We start from the raw sequence: 18227 nt of genomic DNA, 5'->3' as shown, positions 1-18227 counted from the left end.
TTATGGCAGACTGTTGGTGGAATCCCAAATATGTGAACATGGCCTTCAATGTTTCTCTTCCCAAGTTTCTAAGCTGCTTTCTATATACAATACACAAATGAAAATTGATTATTAAACTGAGATTGTCAATGACAAACCCTCCCCCTTTGGCAATACTAGGAGCTACTTCAAAATCTCTGGCATCCATAGAAATAAACAGTACAAGAAATCATTTATTAGCCAACAGAAATGGATTCAGATGTTCTGATTCTTGCATATGTTTCTAATATTAGTGCATGTTACCAATGCGTAGCTGTGTTGTGACTGTCAGAGAGGAATCTGTGCTGAGTAACAATTATAGATGTTACATACACAAATAACGCACAACATATGGCGGTAGGTCGGAGCAGCGAGAGCAATCTGCCATCTGGATTCTCAATGTTAATAGTTATGACAATCCACAATACATAATATGCTGGGAACGCACTGGTAGACATCCTATGTCTAAACCCGAATAATTATATCTGCACTTCTCAATTAAATGTTTATTTCACTTAGGAAACCTCAGAGGTGCTGTTCGATCCAAAATCTCTCATGAAATCATTAGAAAAAGTTGTTATTTTCCCCGATCCCAATGTTATTACATGTTGTTGCTGTGTTCCTCCATTGTTATTCGGAAAACAATAAGTCTATAAATCAGTAACACAATGCAACATCAGTCACTTAACACTGAGGAAAATTTATAAAAACTTAGAAAGAAAAAGTGGAGAGGTTGCTAAATTTCATAGCATAGCATGTTTTATTGGAAAATGCCCCTTCCATTCAGTTATATCCAATGTAGTAGGAATAAGGTGGAGATAATACACGTGTGGTGGCAAATGAATCAAAAGCTATTAGCGTCTCATACTGTGACTCCCAGGCATAGAATTATTTTATAGTGATCGTTAGAAAATGTAAAATGAGTTTGAAGTTAAAGGGAACCTGTCACCCCCAAAATCGAAGGTGAGCTAAGCCCACCGGCATCAGGGGCTTATCTACAGCATTACAGAATGCTGTAGATAAGCCCCCGATGTATCCTGAAAGATGAGAAAAAGAGGTTAGATTATACTCACCTGGATGGGCGGTCCGATCCCATGGGCGTCGCGGTCCGGGGCCTCCCATCTTCTTACGATGACGTCCTCTTCTTGTCTTCACGCTGCGGCTCCGGCGCAGGCGTACTTTGTCTACCCTGTTGAGGGCAGAGTAAAGTACTGCAGTGCACAGGCGCCGGGCCTCTCTGACCTTTGCAGGGCAGACAAAGTACGCCGGAGCCGCAGCGTGAAGACCAGAAGAGGACGTCATCTGATGAAGATAGGAGGCGTCAGACCGAACCGCGACACCCATCCGACCGGACCGGGACGGCCCCTGGGTGAGTATAATCGAACCTCTTTTTCTCATCTTTTAGGATACATCGGGGGCTTATCTACAGCACTCCAGAATGCTGTAGATAAGCCCCTGATGCAGGTGGGCTTAGTTCACCTTCGATTTTGAGGGTGACAGGTTCCCTTTAAGGGAACGTTTTTTGGAATTGAATTTACAGGCCACAAACTACTTAAATGATGCTGGGAATGGCGGTCACATAAGGGAGCGCAGTGGCTCAGTGGTTAGCACTGTTGCTTTGCAGTATTGGGGTCCTGGGTTTAAATCACACCAAGGACAACATCTGCAAGGAGTTTGTATGTTCTCCCTGTGAACCTGCGTAGGTTTCGTCTGGGTTCTCGGGTTTCCTCCCACATTCCAAAGACATACTGATAGGGAATTTAGATTGTGAGCCCCACTGGGGACAGCGATGATAATATCTGTAAAGCGCTGTGGAATATGATAGCGCTATATAAGTGAGTAAAATAGGTAAATAAATAAACATGACCACAAGAATGCCATAAGTAAACTCCCGAGCACACTCCGACTAGATGGGCGCAGTCTCGCTCAATTCAAGTGTGTGGAGTGAGGCCTGAAATGTGGTTACGAGTCACATGACCGCCATTCCTGGTCCTAGAGAATCCTGACAGCGTGCAGTGTGCGCAATGAGAGGTCACATGGACTATTTTAAGCTCGGATAACCTCAATTTACATAAAGGAACACAAGTCTGCAGAGAACAGATAGGGATCATTTTCTACAGATCACTGTTATGTTTCGCTGTTGGCCCTATGGCTTTACCCACGGGGCATGGCTCAGCAATCTTCTGCAGACACAGCAGTCTGTTGTCTGCAGAAACATGGAAGTGAAGAGCAGGGGGGACAAGGCTGATCTACCGGGACACAAATTTCTTTATAGTTTTCTCAGATGTAATTGTAATATGAAACAAAATAGTTTCAGAGAAATGGAGTAGATCAAGAGAAAAATTGCCAGGTTATTTTTTTTTTTTCTGTGTGCAATTTCTGAGTTTAATGTTGCTTTACAAATCTGTGATACAAATTCTGTTATTTCCACAGTTAAATGAAACACAGGGGTTTTTTTCTGAACAGAAAAGAATGAATATTTTGATTCTAAACTACAGATCAATGGAAATAAAAAGATCAGCATCTCACCTTTTTTTTTTTTATCAGGTTACAAAATGCATTTAAAAAACCCCACTCTTGCCCCAAATCATGACGTTTGGTACTTACGGTAATGAGAGCCGTTGAGGAATAAGATGCACCAAATTCATTAAGAGGCATTAGCTGCGTGCGCCTTTGTGCACCATGCCAGAAACATTACTCCAGTCAGAGACTGGAGTAACATTTCTGACATAAGTAATGCCAGCACTTCAGATAAATGTGACGGGCAGGCATAACCACGCTTTGTCCCATCTTGTCTACACCCTTTCCAGCTGAGCTGCTTCAAACAGGCGTGAAAACGCCAAAAGTCACAAAATTGTTGCAGAAAAATTGTTGCGTGAACACTTTGATGTATCGGCCCTCTTTGTTCTTCAACATAAACGTGGAGATGCCTTGCAGTCTCGGGGCAGCTAGACTGATGTCTTGACTTCATTATAGATAGACTACAATTTAAAGTGGTCACACTTTGCTGTAACTATAACTCTTCAGAATTTTCCAATAACCTTCATACAATTGCACCAAAAAGATAAATCTGTGCTGCATAAATTACCAAGATACAGACACTACACGCAGCTGTTTTTCTCTAAAAATGACAGAAAAATGACAACAATGTGACAAGCTAAGCTCTGCAAAGTCACCCATCATGGGAAACGCTGGAAGAAGGTGGAATGCCAGCGATTCTCTGTGCTAGTAAACAGGAATTGGCCAGGCTGTTATTACAGTCTACCATGGGCTCCGCTTTGGATTTCGGAGGACTGCTTAACATTCCATGCATGCCTCTGCCATAGACATTCTAGGTAATGAAGATCACCCTGCCCTCGCCTTGCTTGCTAGGAGAAGCCAGTGCACACACAGTATTAGTGCACTGAATGCCGGGTTATAGAAGCATTCATCTAATAAGATGGCAGCAAAGGGTCTCATGTAAAGGCATGACAAACAATACCGCACTTAAAGGTATTTCACTAACATCCATAATGTGACCATAAACTCGTCACTAATGTCAAATAAAAATCAAGATGACTCCCATAAGCATCTACAATCCCTCTCCTCCAGCTGCTAATGATAAACTACAGCAACACTAATCAATCAGAATCTAGTAAAATGTTAATTATATGCTGATATATTAATACACAGATACAACACATCTATAGCTATACCTGACCAGCTTGGTTCACAATGCCTTCTAGCACTCCACTCACTATTTGTAATGAGCCCCCAGTTTTTCATGAGTCAGACATGATATGCCTTTTATACAGTTGCACGTGTCCTTTTTGTGCAGTTGAATTAAAAAAACATATACAGAAATGTACCAGCCAAATATATTCCAAAAGTACAATCTTTAGCATAAGGGCAGGTGCAGACGGCTGTAGATGCTCTCATCTGAGAAAATTGGGGCCAAATGTGCAAATGATACTCTGATTAACCTCTGAATAGAGTGATCCAAGTATCAGCACAGTGTGCCCCGATTCTCTCGGGTGAGGAGAACATTGTGAAAAAAAGATGCATCTTCTCCATTCTGCGCTGCCGCGTTAATCAGAATGCACTCATTGACTTACATGGCCGAATATCAGACCAGTCTTGGGCATGCCATGTTCACAGCCCCATAGCATAACATTGGTCCGAGTGCAATCCAAAGATGTCAGATTGCACTTAGACAGCAAATACGCTCTTCTGCAACTGCCCTTATACTATTCTTAAAATGTTTGTCCAGGTTAAAGTTTTGGTGCTCCATAGGGTTGCACCTGTAAAATACAACAAACAGCAGGACTAACCTTCACCAGGTCCAGCAATGCCACTTCACCACTGCCCTGGTCTTGACAAACGTGACGAGCTTCAGTGGTGACGTCACATGAACAACGCACTGGAGCCAACCAATGGGTTCAGCAGTGATGCCAATGCAGACGGCACTAGCCGCAGAGCTCAGTGAATGGCTGACATTGTCATAAACACTGTAGTCAAGAAATCACTGCTACAGCTTACTAACAAAGACCTGAGCAGGGGTGGAGGGTTAGTTTTGTACAGATGCAAACCAATGGGACAAAAAAATTGAAACCCCTTTTTAAAGGGGTAGTTTCCGCTCACACTCAAAAGACATACTGATAGGGAATTTGGACTGTGAGCCCCATCGGGGACAGTGCCGATAATGTCTGTAAAGTGCTGTGGAATTAATGGCTCTATATAAATTAATAAAGTAAAAATAAATATTATGTACCAAATATATTTAGGAAATATCAACCAGTCACTGTTACAACTGTATATCCACATTAGAATCCAGTGATATAACTTGAAACTCATGGGCCTCAATGCAAATGCTTCATCAGGGCCCTCAATTAGCACACGTGTGTAATAATAAAAGGCATATCATATGGAACAGCCTTACAACAATTGTCTTGGAAGCTCTGTCCTTAGTCATCTCCAACAGACATAGAACAGAGCAGTTTTTTACGCATCCACCACCACGACTTCATTCGAAAAGGCTGCTTGAGACCAGGTTAGGGGGATCTTAACAGAAGGACCCCCATTAATCATACACTTAAAACCTGTCTTGTCGATATTTTCCATAGGCTTTTCTGCTCATTACCTGCTTTCAACAGGAGCCGGGTGATCTCATATTGTACCCATTGGTAACAACAGACACAATTTCATTAAAATGAATAGGGCTGTGCGCCGATGTCATACACACCAGGTAGACCATTGTGGAGATGTTTTTGAGAGAAGGCAGGCATGTTTTAGGCTACGTTCACATTTGCGTTGTGCGCCGCAGCGTCGGCGCCGCAGCGCACAACGCAAACAAAAACGCAGCAAAACGCATGCACAACGCTGCGTTTTGCGCCGCATGCGTCGTTTTTTTCATTGAATTTGGACGCAGCAAAAATGCAACTTGCTGCGTCCTCTGCGCCCCGACGCGGGCGCCGCAGCGACGCATGCGGCGCAAAACGCAAGTGCGCCGCATGTCCATGCGCCCCCATGTTAAATATAGGGGCGCATGACGCATGCGGCGCCGCTGCGGCGCCCGACGCTGCGGCGCTGGCCGCAAATGTGAACGTAGCCTTATGGTACTCCTGCAACATCTGAGATCCTGTGTGGCTGGTGGCGAATACACGATTAGGCTTTGGCAATGCTCAGGTAGTGCGCAGTATACAGCACATGAAGAAATTGGTGATGGTGTCATTACCCCGGCACACACTGAGTTATGCTTCTTACATATCACTATGACATGTCAGAAATTTCTGAAAATTATAAGAGCCCTTAACAAATCATAAATGCTAATTCTGGCATGTGATGTGTCCACCAGATAATTGCCTAGCCCAAACCCCTGGCCTCTTGAGGTTTACAACACGTGCTAGGTTCTTTTCACACTTTGCTAGAGAAGTATGTTTTCCATCTGTTAAACATACACATAGGGGCTCAACCACATAGTAAATGTTAAAAGAATACGTATGTTGCAGCCTTTTGTTGACAGTATACACTTAACATATAACTGGGATGCAATAACGAAGTACTGAGACTGACTGGCTTATGCTTCATAGTCCACGCAAAGACAATCCTCAGTTAACAGAAGCCAAATGGGATGATGTTCGCCAGCCCTGCCACTTGGGCCAGAGTGCTATAATAATATGGAGACAGGTCTGGGTTGTTATCTAAGGAAGTTGCTCATATTTTGTTGCCAGTGTCCTATTTCAACATATTGAATCTGCTTTGTGTCTATTTTTGCATTACAGACAGTCTGACTACATTTAATGATACTCTCGATTTTGAGCGGGATCATAATTTTGGAACCATCCATACTGCCAACAGTCTTACGTTTCTGCAGCTATCAGCATTTGCTGGTATAAACTCACTATAGTATTCTTATCCACCGCAATTGAAAACTAACACCTTTAACAAAGATTTTAACATATTGTAAAGCCAGAGGTATAATTAATATGTAATTGCTATGCTAAATGCAAGGTTTAAAGTGAATGTGCAAAACTGAATACAATTTTGCTTATTTTCACTTAAAAAGGTCCAGATTTCTATGCTAATAAATTTCCTGATATATTTTTATAGCAGTCAAAGATTAATTTTCCAGATACAGATCTCTAAGGGCCTGATCCATTATTTGTATTATTAGTATTTTCCCTGTTTTTTGTTGCGTTTCTAGTGTTTTTTTCCATATTGATCTTTTCATTTGTGCCTGTCTTGTTAACTTTTTTATTTTAGATGCGTTCGCCTATTTGTTTTTATGTTGGCCATTGTGGGTGAAGTTTAGTGTTTCTGATGTTTTCATCTAACTCATCATTTGCGACTTTTCAAAAAGTCCACAATGAATGTCTAAAATTTTAGATGAATTTCTGCACCATTTTGTAAAACGTGCAACTTTTTATGTTTTATAAACAAAAAAGTTAAAGACCAAAAATGAAGATGAATTTTGCATAAAGTAAAAATTATGAATGGCATGTGCCATTTTATCACAAACAAATGTAACAAAAACAATAAGTAAAGTAAAAATGCAAAGGATGAATCGGGCCATGGTGTTAAATAATAAATGCCAGACACCCTGCAGCCACCACTAGTTATATAAAGGATTTTTAGCTCTATAAAAATCAAAGCTCCAACAGAGTAGGTGAAGGGTCTGGCTAACTAAAGGCCCCGTCTCACTAAGCGATTTACCAACGATCACGACCAGCGATACGACCTGGCCGTGATCGTTGGTAAGTCGCTGTGTGGTCGCTGGGGAGCTGTCACACAGACCGCTCTCCCCAGCGACCAACGATCAGGGGAACGACTTCGGCATCGTTGAAACTGTCATCAACGATGCCGAAGTCCCCCTGCAGCACCCGGTAACCAGGGTAAACATCGGGTTACTAAGCGCAGGGCCGCGCTTAGTAACCCGATGTTTACCCTGGTTACCAAAAAAAACAAACACTACATACTCGCCTTTCGGTGTCCAGGTCCCTTGCCGTCCGCTTCCTGCTCTGACAGTGCCGGCCGTACACTGAGAGCAGAGCGCAGCGGTGACGTCACTGCTGTGCTCTCACTTCTCACTGTACGGCTGCTCAGTCAGTGAGAGCAGGAAGCAGACGGCAAGGGACCTGACGGACATCAGAAGGCGAGTATGTAGTGTTTGGTTTTTTTTACATTTACGCTGGTAACCAGGGTAAACATCGGGTTACTAAGCGCGGCCCTGCGCTTAGTAACCCGATGTTTACCCTGGTTACCAGTGAAGACATCACTGGATCGGTGTCACACACACCGATTCAGCAATGTCAGCGGGGCCTCAACGACCAAAAAAAGGTCCAGGCCATTCCGACACGACCAGCGATCTCGCAGCAGGGGCCTGATCGCTGGTACGTGTCACACATAGCGAGATCGCTATGGAGGTCGCTGTTGCGTCACAAAACTTGTGACTCAGCAGCGATCTCGCTAGCGATCTCGCTATGTGAGACGGGGCCATTTCTCATTTCAATAACTAAGCCCAAAACCTTCTCTGGCACGGCCCATGTATAGAAAAAGAAGGGGGATGATATGCTAAATCTCTCACATTTTGTGGCATTAGGACACTTTATGGCTCCATTCTGTAAGGAGACATAATGGTGCTCCAACAAAGATGAACTAGTTCTTCCATGTACCTCCATATGATTTTGATTTCATACAGGGAATTTTTTTTCATCAGTTTCTGTGAACAGAAAAATGCTACATCAGAAAGTCACATAATAATAAATTTAAAAAACGTCTGTCAAGTTCAACCTTTCACATTAAAAACACTGGATGATCTTCACGAATGCAAATATCAGCCCAAAATGGGATAGTCCAATTGGTCATGAGGTAAAAAGATCATTCCAACATGTCTACTGGCAAACAGTTCCCAGGATCAACATTTAACACTGTTAATACCATTACTAGTACCATGCTTTGGTATTTTGACATTAAATGAATATTCCTATCTTGGCTATTTATGGTAAATCCACAGTACGTGTCATCAATGTCTGATGGATGTGGGTTGCACCATTTTTTGGAACTCCTATTGAAGTGATTGAATAACCATGTCACGTCTCCATTCCGGCAGTGTAAGTTCCCAGTTGTCATGCTATGAATGGGTCACAGATTTGGAACCTGTACCTATCTATGAACCTCATTCAGCATTTTGTTGCCTGTCCACAAAGGTCTACATGGTAGAATTCAGTTGTAGAACTTTTGTTGTAGTCCAAAGCAGTTTGTATCTGCATCGGGGCACATTATTAGAGACACACATACAGTAGTACATTCGACCTCCTTTGGCCTTCCGAACAGCAGAAATACATCGGGACATAGATTCCACTAGGCGTTGAAATCATTTTGCAAGAATAAAAGACAGGAAAGTGATGACTTGATAAGAACAACTTGGTCTACCTAGTTCAAAAGTTGCTGGGAACTATGAAAGCCGTCATGTTCATGGAACCAATCCATTACTATATATGACTATTGTCCTTCTGCAACAGGGTAAACAGCTGCCCCAAAGGGATAGGCTTGGTTAGCCACCATGCTTAGATAAGCCCTACTGTCCTAATGTCAATGAACAGTTTTCAGAGGACCCAGAATGTGCCCAAAAACTTTCTCCCACTATTCCCTCTTCCTTGACCTGTCTGAATTGTTAATACCTTACAGGAAGGCTTGATGAATTTCTGCTGTGTCAAACTAACCCTAACATCAACATTGCTTTACAGAAGACTTAATTCATCTGACCAGGCAAGTGCTCCAATTTTTGTGGTCACATTGGAATCTTGCTGAATTTCCATAGACAACAATGACACTCGAACTTGTCGCCATAATCTATACATGCTAAGGAAAAATTAGCTTTATTTGTCTGCAATTTGCTTGACTGTGCCCGGCCAGTAGTCAGAATGATTCCAGACATCCTCCTCTGACCCTTTTTCGTCAGCAAGTTATGTCCACAGGATCTCCTTACAATGAATGTTTTCCCTCGATCATATCCTTGATATAGACTCTCAAAGCCAATACATGAGAAAACCCCACAAGGTTGGCAGCTTCTAAAATACTGGTCCAAGCTAGTTAGCATTGATGACCATGCCTAATTTGAGGTCGTTCAGATCACTCGATTTTCACCTTCTAATTTGAATTCACACTGAAGTTGTTTCATGGAAAACTTGTTCACTTGATTTTCTGCTGCACTAAAGGGTCACGAGTCTAATTTCCAACAGAGAAACCTCCAATGGTGAAAGTGCTGGTATCTAATTGTGTAGCCATTCAGTAACATCATAATGAATGAGACTTGCAGAAATCTTATGCACACACACGTCAGGACATGCAGAGGTTTCCCTTATAAAAAGGCATATAAAAATAATATTGCATTACCAGAAAAAGGAGTTTACACCAAAGAAGGAAATTATTACAATTGTCCAAGTACTTTCCCACAGATTCCCAAAGAAAGAAGTAAACTGGTTGTTAAGAATACATGGACACTTTGTAACTGCATGGAATTTTCAGGTATCACGGTTTGCATGATATATATCTACACACAGCAGAAATCCATTTTATGCATTTCCAAGATGAGCATGGATTCTGCAAATCCCATATGGATCAATGAAACAGCTGCGGAAATTTCTAAAACAAATCTGCCATGTATGAATATACCCTGATACCTACTTTGAAACATGGCATCAAAAACAGCAAACAAGTCCCCCCAGACCTGATAATAAGGATAGCGGATTTCATGACAAGTGTCCTACCATACTGTGTACGTTTATCAAATAATAAGGCTAAGTTCATACGAGACAAGAGTATAAAAAAAAAATATTTACAGTTTTCAATGTTAAAGAATGGCAATGTATCCATAAAACGGATGCTACACTGTGGCTCTGTATGGTATCCGACTTTTATTTTGTGCACCCATAGACTGAAGAAACTAGTGCATGCTGCAATTTTTTTTTCAAACGCCAATTCGGTCAATTTAAAAAAAAAAAAAAAAAAAATTGCTCATCTGCATCCCATTCAATAATATTGATTCATGCGCTGGGCGTTATTCATGGACAGCACTTGGATCAAAACATTCGCTTGTGTGAATAGGAAAAAGAGAGGATGGATAACGCATAAAAAAAAAAAAAGATGGCAAAATTACTTGGACCACATCTACAAATCAAACTATATTATTATTATTTATTGTTATAACGCCATTTATTCCATGGCGCTTTACATGTGAGGAGGGGTATACAGGTCCTTCTCAAAAAATTAGCATATAGTGTTAAATTTCATTATTTACCATAATGTAATGATTACAATTAAACTTTCATATGTTATAGATTCATTATCCACCAACTGAAATTTGTCAGGTCTTTTATTGTTTTAATACTGATGATTTTGGCCTACAACTCCTGATAACCCAAAAAACCTGTCTCAATAAATTAGCATATCAAGAAAAGGTTCTCTAAACGACCTATTACCCTAATCTTCTGAATCAACTAATTAACTCTAAACACATGCAAAAGATACCTGAGGCTTTTAAAAACTCCCTGCCTGGTTCATTACTCAAAACCCCCATCATGGGTAAGACTAGCGACCTGACAGATGTCAAGAAGGCCATCATTGACACCCTCAAGCAAGAGGGTAAGACCCAGAAAGAAATTTCTCAACAAATAGGCTGTTCCCAGAGTGCTGTATCAAGGCACCTCAATGGTAAGTCTGTTGGAAGGAAACAATGTGGCAGAAAACGCTGTACAACGAGAAGAGGTGACCGGACCCTGAGGAAGATTGTGGAGAAGGACCGATTCCAGACCTTGGGGAACCTGAGGAAGCAGTGGACTGAGTCTGGTGTGGAAACATCCAGAGCCACTGTGCACAGGCGTGTGCAGGAAATGGGCTACAGGTGCCGCATTCCCCAGGTAAAGCCACTTTTGAACCATAAACAGAGGCAGAAGCGCCTGACCTGGGCTACAGAGAAGCAGCACTGGACTGTTGCTAAGTGGTCCCAAGTACTTTTTTCTGATGAAAGCAAATTTTGCATGTCATTCGGAAATCAAGGTGCCAGAGTCTGGAGGAAGACTGGGGAGAAGGAAATGCCAAAATGCCTGAAGTCCAGTGTCAAGTACCCAGTCAGTGATGGTGTGGGGTGCCATGTCAGCTGCTGGTGTTGGTCCACTGTGTTTCATCAAGGGCAGGGTCAATGCAGCTAGCTATCAGGAGATTTTGGAGCACTTCATGCTTCCTGGCACCTGCTCACAGTGCCAAAACCACTGGTAAATGGTTTACTGACCATGGTATTACTGTGCTCAATTGGCCTGCCAACTCTCCTGACCTGAACCCCATAGAGAATCTGTGGGATATTGTGAAGAGAAAGTTGAGAGACGCAAGACCCAACACTCTGGATGAGCTTAAGGCCGCTATTGAAGCATCCTGGGCCTCCATAACATCTCAGCAGTGTCACAGGCTGATTGCCTCCATGCCACGCCGCATTGAAGCAGTCATTTCTGCCAAAGGATTCCCGACCAAGTATTGAGTGCATAACTGAACATTATTATTTGATGGTTTTTTTGTTTGTTATTAAAAAACACTTTTATTTGATTGGACGGTTGAAATATGCTAATTTATTGAGACAGGTTTTTTGGGTTATCAGGAGTTGTAGGCCAAAATCATCAGTATTAAAACAATAAAAGACCTGACAAATTTCAGTTGGTGGATAATGAATCTATAATATATGAAAGTTTAATTGTAATCATTACATTATGATAAATAATGAAATTTAACACTATATGCTAATTTTTTGAGAAGGACCTGTACATAATAAAAGCAAGTACAATATTCTTAAACAATACAAGTCATAACTGGTACAGGAGGAGAGAGGACCCTGCCCGCGAAGGCTCACAATCTACAAGTATATGAACTGTTACAGCTAAGACCTCTCTCAGATGCCCATGATTTTCTTGTATGTAAAAACATAGACCGTTATTCGTCACTGTTTTGGATCAGAGTTTCATCAGTGTTTGGTCAGTGTGTAGTTTTCACCATCAGTGCTTCATCACTACACCGTGTCCCATATTATTATCCAAATTGGATTTAAGTGTCATAAAGATTTAATTGTTTTGTTTTCAAATAAACTCGTGGACGGTATTGTGTCTAATTAAAGGAAAACTACTTAAAAATGATGTTCCACGTTATTAAGCAGGCCACAGTTTTCAAGTAACATGGGAACAAAAAGGATCTCTCTGCTGTCAAAAGGCATCAAATAGTGCAATGCCTTGGTCAAGGGATGAAAACATTAGATATTTCCCAAAATCTTAAGCGTGATCATTGTACTGTTAAGAGATTTGTGGTTGAATCTGAGCACAGACATGTTTGTGCTGATAAAGGCATAATGAGGAAGGTTTCTGCCAGGCAAGTTCACCGGATTAAGAGAGCAGCTGCTAAAAAGCCATTACAAATTAGCAAACAGATATTTGAAGCTGCTGGTGCCTCTGGAGTCCCTCCAACCTCAAGGTGTAGGATCCTTCAAAGGCTTGCTTTGATTCATAAACCTACTATTCGGCCACCCCTAAACAGTGTTCACAAGCAGAAACAGTTGCAGTGGGCCCAGACATACATAAAGACTAATTTCCAAACAGTCTTGTTTACTGATGAGCGTCGAGCAGCCCTGGATGGTCCAGATGGATGGTGTAGTGGATGGTTGGTGGATGGCCACCATGTCCCAACAAGGCTGTGACGTCAGCAAGGAGGTGGAGGAGTCATGTTTTGGGAGGAATCATGGAGAATCAGCTGATAGGGCCCTTTAAGGTTCCTGAAGGTGTGAAAATGACCTCTGCAAAGTACGAGTTATATAGAGTTTCTGACTGACAACTTTCTTCCATGGTATAAAAAGCAGAAACGTGCCTTCAGGAGCAAAATCATCTTCATGCTGACAATGCCCCATCTCATGCTGCAAAGAATACCTCTGAGTCATTGGCTGCTATGGGCATAAAAGGAGATAAATTCATGGTGTGGCCACCATCTTCCCCTGACCTCAACCCTATAGAGAACCTTTGGAGTATCATCAAGCAAAAGATCTATGAGGGTGGGAGGCAGTTCACATCAAAACAGCAGCTCTGGGAAGCTATTCTGACTTCATGCAAAGAAATACAAGCAGAAACTCTCCAAAAACTCACAAGTTCAATGGATGCAAGAATTGTGAAGATGATATCAAAGATGGGTTCCTATGTTAACATGTAACTTGGCCTGTTAGGATGTTTTGGAGTAAAATCACTTTTTTGTTCAGTGAATGTGACCTCCTAATGCTGCAAATTCCACAAATGAGCATTTTCAGTTCTTTAAAACATATCAAATGTTTAGAAATTCTACTGTGCCTAATAATTTGGAACAGTGCATTTAGAGTTTTTATTCATTTTGGAGATTACACTGTTATCATTGGGAGGTTTCTTCAATAAAATCCGATGTATAATCTAACGGGTGATTACTTTTATTAGACTGACTGTCATTTGCACCGACCATTTAGGAAAATCCGAGAAAAATTTCATTTGCATAATAATTTTAAGGCTTTTTTTTAACAAAAGAAGGGAAACAGAGGAAGAATTTTAATCAATCTCTCTTGGTAAACCTTAAAGGGGTTGCCCACTACTAGGACAACCCCTTCTTAAACTAAATGTTTGGCCCCGATAAAATAATAAAGCCTATACTCCCGTGCCGCCGCCATTCTAATAGTTGATCCCCTTTACATATGAAGTGGGTTGCCATGGGCTACCACACAACACATATATATACATTGCTGGCCTGCATTAGGACCTGGATAGGTTGGTCTGGACACCTCGGTGGGCGTGCCCCATCTGAGGTCACATGATCGTGGCTCTTGCAACACCCTACAATGTGCCCTGGCCATGCGCGCCACGGGTGCACACACACTGCATAATCAGGGGTGGGGTCATGTGACCGCCCTTGTGTGACGCCGAGTGGTGGTGGGTGTGTGCAGGGTGGACGCACGGGACAGAGTTAGAGAGGTATTGGCTGAATGGACGCATGCCTGGTGCATACCTCCTTATTAGAAGATTTGGCGCCATTTTATGGAAATCTTCTATTGGCTCCTCACATGTCACCTGATAAGTATTCATGATCTACGCTAAAGGGATTGGATCTGGGTAACTATGAGGTTGCTAATTATGGATTGGAGGATTTACTCAATACTCAGGATAAAATACTGAATATGGGGAACATTTTCCATCTTTTATTATATTGTATAATGGTAACATATATTGCTATGAGGGGCTATATGCCCTGCATTGATATTTTTTGTATATTTAAACAAGGGGGTTTAGTTTTTGCGGTGATTGGTGCATGCGTGCCAGCCACACTATATAAACCTGCTCTGCATGTTTCTATGTATAACTTAATAAAGACCCATGACAGGTCGAAACGTTGTTATATGATGGCAGAATAAACTTCAACATTTGGAATGCCTCACCCTGGACTGGACAATGTTTACTTTTCTCCTCTCAGCATCTCTCTTCCTCTGTCTTAGCTCTGCTAATAGCTTGGCGATGTAAAAGCAGATCAAACTGAGGAGCAAAGCTGTGACAACGGAAGTCCAATGCCGGGAGAAGTGAAAACTGTGAAGTCCGTGGCAGTGCAATGGCTGTCAGTCATTTCCAGGGAGAGTGACAGCAGCTACTGAACCCAGACTAGTCTCCCTGAATAAAAGCCTTACTGGACTAGTCCTGGCTCATTAACATACATTGGGGCCCTGTATACAAATGTGTGCAGTTGCTGTAATACATGAAAAAATGTAAAAAAAAGGGGAAGATTAAAAGCATCAGGAGACCTTACAGGTTCCTCTTACAGGAGCAGTCTTAGCAAGCTGATCAGGAGCACACAACTCCCCAGCCTCCGAGCTTCCGGCCTGCCAGGGGGCAGTGTGCTCCTGACTCATTCATAGTTCGGACATCAGTATTGTTGCTGAGCTGACCAAATGTGGCGGGCAGAAGCCCTTTTGCCTCTGCAGCATTAGAGGAGTGAGGTGGCCCTGAAGCTGGCTCGATCCGACCAGCATCAGAACAGCACTTACAATATGTCTCAGAGCCAGCTAATGAAGTCTGTGCTCCGTGCCTGGGAGACCAGGGATGCTGATAAACAATAGAAAAGATGGCTGTAACTTAAGAAAGACAAAACAATTAAGAATGCCAAGGAATTTGTAATTTTCTCCATTTAAATTAATCAGAGAACCCCTTTAAATTAGTTTTACCACAAACACATTTTATCAAAAAAAATTATATATTCATGTGATTAGTAATGTTAGTAATGTTCAAATCACTTCTTATCAGGGAGTCCACGTCCCCATTCTTTCAGCTCAATTTTCCGGTGATAGGCAATATATTTTCTGTGCTAGACCTATGGTTCTTGCAGCTCCACTAGGTATGCGCAATAACAGAAAGACAGGTATATACTGTACATCAGGGCTATATGTGTGGGGAGAGGCTCAGTGTTAGGGCAGGTGGAAAAGAAAAAATTTGGTGTCTGAGTGGGATCTGACAAAACATCGGATCGCAAGTGTTCAATTTTGGACAGAGACTGTCCAAGGACAAAAAAAAAAAAAAAAAATTGCTGCATGCCCCAGTTTGATCCGATATTCAGATCACGCTCGTCCATGCAAGTCAATGAGTGCATGAGAAACATCGGACTGCACTCGGATGATATCCGAGTGCATTCCAATTTCTGCAGCCTCACAGAATGAAAATTGCAGATAACACTCGTATGCAAAAATTGGATGTGTGAATGAGGCCTAAGGCTAAGTGACAGAAGCTAAATGGCAGCTCTCTTGGCACCTGTCAGCCGAACATGACCTTATAGACACATTTTGCGTGTACAACAGTAGCTTTACCAACATATGCAGTTAATACTTTACAAATAGGATGGAAACAGGGTCTTGTGTCGTCACCAGAATGCGGATTCGTTTGACAAGTATCAGTCCCAGCCCTCTATACATATGCACTCTCGGCTCAGCTGAGCGTCCATGTGTTCTCTGTAGGGGGAGGGGAAAGTCACTGCCAGACAGTTCTCGCTTCACAATAAAGATTAGGTATGCTGAAATACTTTGCTCCCACCGATTACACCCTTTTTTCCCTCAATCTTTGACATAATGGGACAGTTGGGACATGTAAGGCTACTTTCACATTTCCGTCTTTCTGCTACCGTCACAATACGTCGATTTTTGAAAATGCAGGATCCTGCAAAAAAATTTGCATGATCCTGCATTTTCCCATAGACTTGTATTGCCGACGGATCGTGACGTATGGCCACATGTTGCGTCCATCGTGCACTGGTTGTATCGGGTTTTGGCGGACCGTCGTCACAGGAAAACGTTCAAGGGAACGTTTTTTTTTACGCCGCATCCAGTGTTTCAGACTGCACATGCCCAGAAGGAAATATCGCTCTCCCGATCTTTCCTCACCCTGCAGTCTGACGGAAATGTGAAAGCACACACTTCCGTCGGTACGTCGCGCCGACGCTTCATGACGGCCCCATACCGACAGAAATGTGAAAGAAGCCTTCCAAAATGAGCAGACGGACAGTTCCTTAATATATATGATCACCTCTAGTTTTTTTTTTTTTTTTATAAATTTTATTATTATTGTACGATTGAAAACCAGCACCATCAGGTCCATCTGATACCAGACTGAAAGATCTTTACTGGATTTTCAAGTCCTGCTACAGGAAATGGAGCACAAAACTCAAAATAACCATCTTTACTATGCTGAATTACACAGAAAGTACAGAAAACACTTTACAGTCTACTGAAGGATTGTATCATATATTATATGTAGTGATGAGCGAATATACTCAATACTTGAGATTTCCTGAGCACGCTCGGGGGTCCTCCGAGTATTTTTTAGTGCTCGGAGATTTCGTTTTTCTTGCCGCAGCTGAATGATTTACATCTGTTAGCCAGCATAAGTACATAAGTGTGAGGATGTGAGGTGAGGAGATAAGTGTGAGGATTCCCTAGCAACCAGGCAACCCCCACATGTACTCAGGCTGGCTAACAGATGTAAATCATTCAGCTGCGGCAAGAAAAACAAAATCTCCGAGCACTAAGAAAATACTCGGAGGACCCCCGAGTATGCTCGGGAGATCTTGAGTAACGAGTATATTCGCTCATCACTAATTATATGAAAACAATAATAAATAATGGGCCCTGAAATAATGCTGTGCACAGTGGCCATGATTCCTACGAAACTAATGGGCTTTCATTTTCTATAACGCACTGATGAAATAATACACTGATGAAACATTCAGAAAAAAATCCCATATATGAGCTCCAACAAAGGGTTTCAACATACACCACTGAGTACACAGAATGTCACATTTCGTCCATTGACTCCAATTGAGAAAACAATAGGAAAAGTCGTTCTGCTGTTCTTTCCTACACAATAGTAATTAGAGGTCTGCTGAGGCACACTGCCTGGAGAGAAGTGAATGGAGCCCTATAGATACGTTTAATGTCCAGTACCAAAAATTCCCAGTGGAGTGGACAATGATGTAGTGCTAACATATGTAATTCACAATGGAGGAATGAAACATACAAAAGATCAGTTGCCCTTACTAAATATATAACACCCGCCACTTCCGCCGGCACTCGGGACCGGAGCGTTCAGCTACATAGAAACACATTGATGCGCGAGTTTCTCGCATCACACTCACAAGTGAGACCCCGGCCTAAT

General features: G+C 42.1%; 1 protein-coding gene across 2 annotated transcripts in view; it reads right to left on the bottom strand.

Annotated features, from left to right (window-relative positions):
• Positions 1-18227, bottom strand: part of WWC3 (WWC family member 3) — a 187119-nt gene that overhangs the window by 166767 nt on the left and 2125 nt on the right. The gene's annotated exons all lie outside the window — the stretch shown is intronic.

The sequence above is a fragment of the Ranitomeya variabilis genome, chromosome 3 (assembly GCF_051348905.1).
Source record: "Ranitomeya variabilis isolate aRanVar5 chromosome 3, aRanVar5.hap1, whole genome shotgun sequence".
NCBI classification, from domain to species: domain Eukaryota; kingdom Metazoa; phylum Chordata; class Amphibia; order Anura; family Dendrobatidae; genus Ranitomeya; species Ranitomeya variabilis.
Note: the sequence above shows the minus strand (reverse complement) of the source record. Positions and strands in the feature narration are given on the sequence as shown.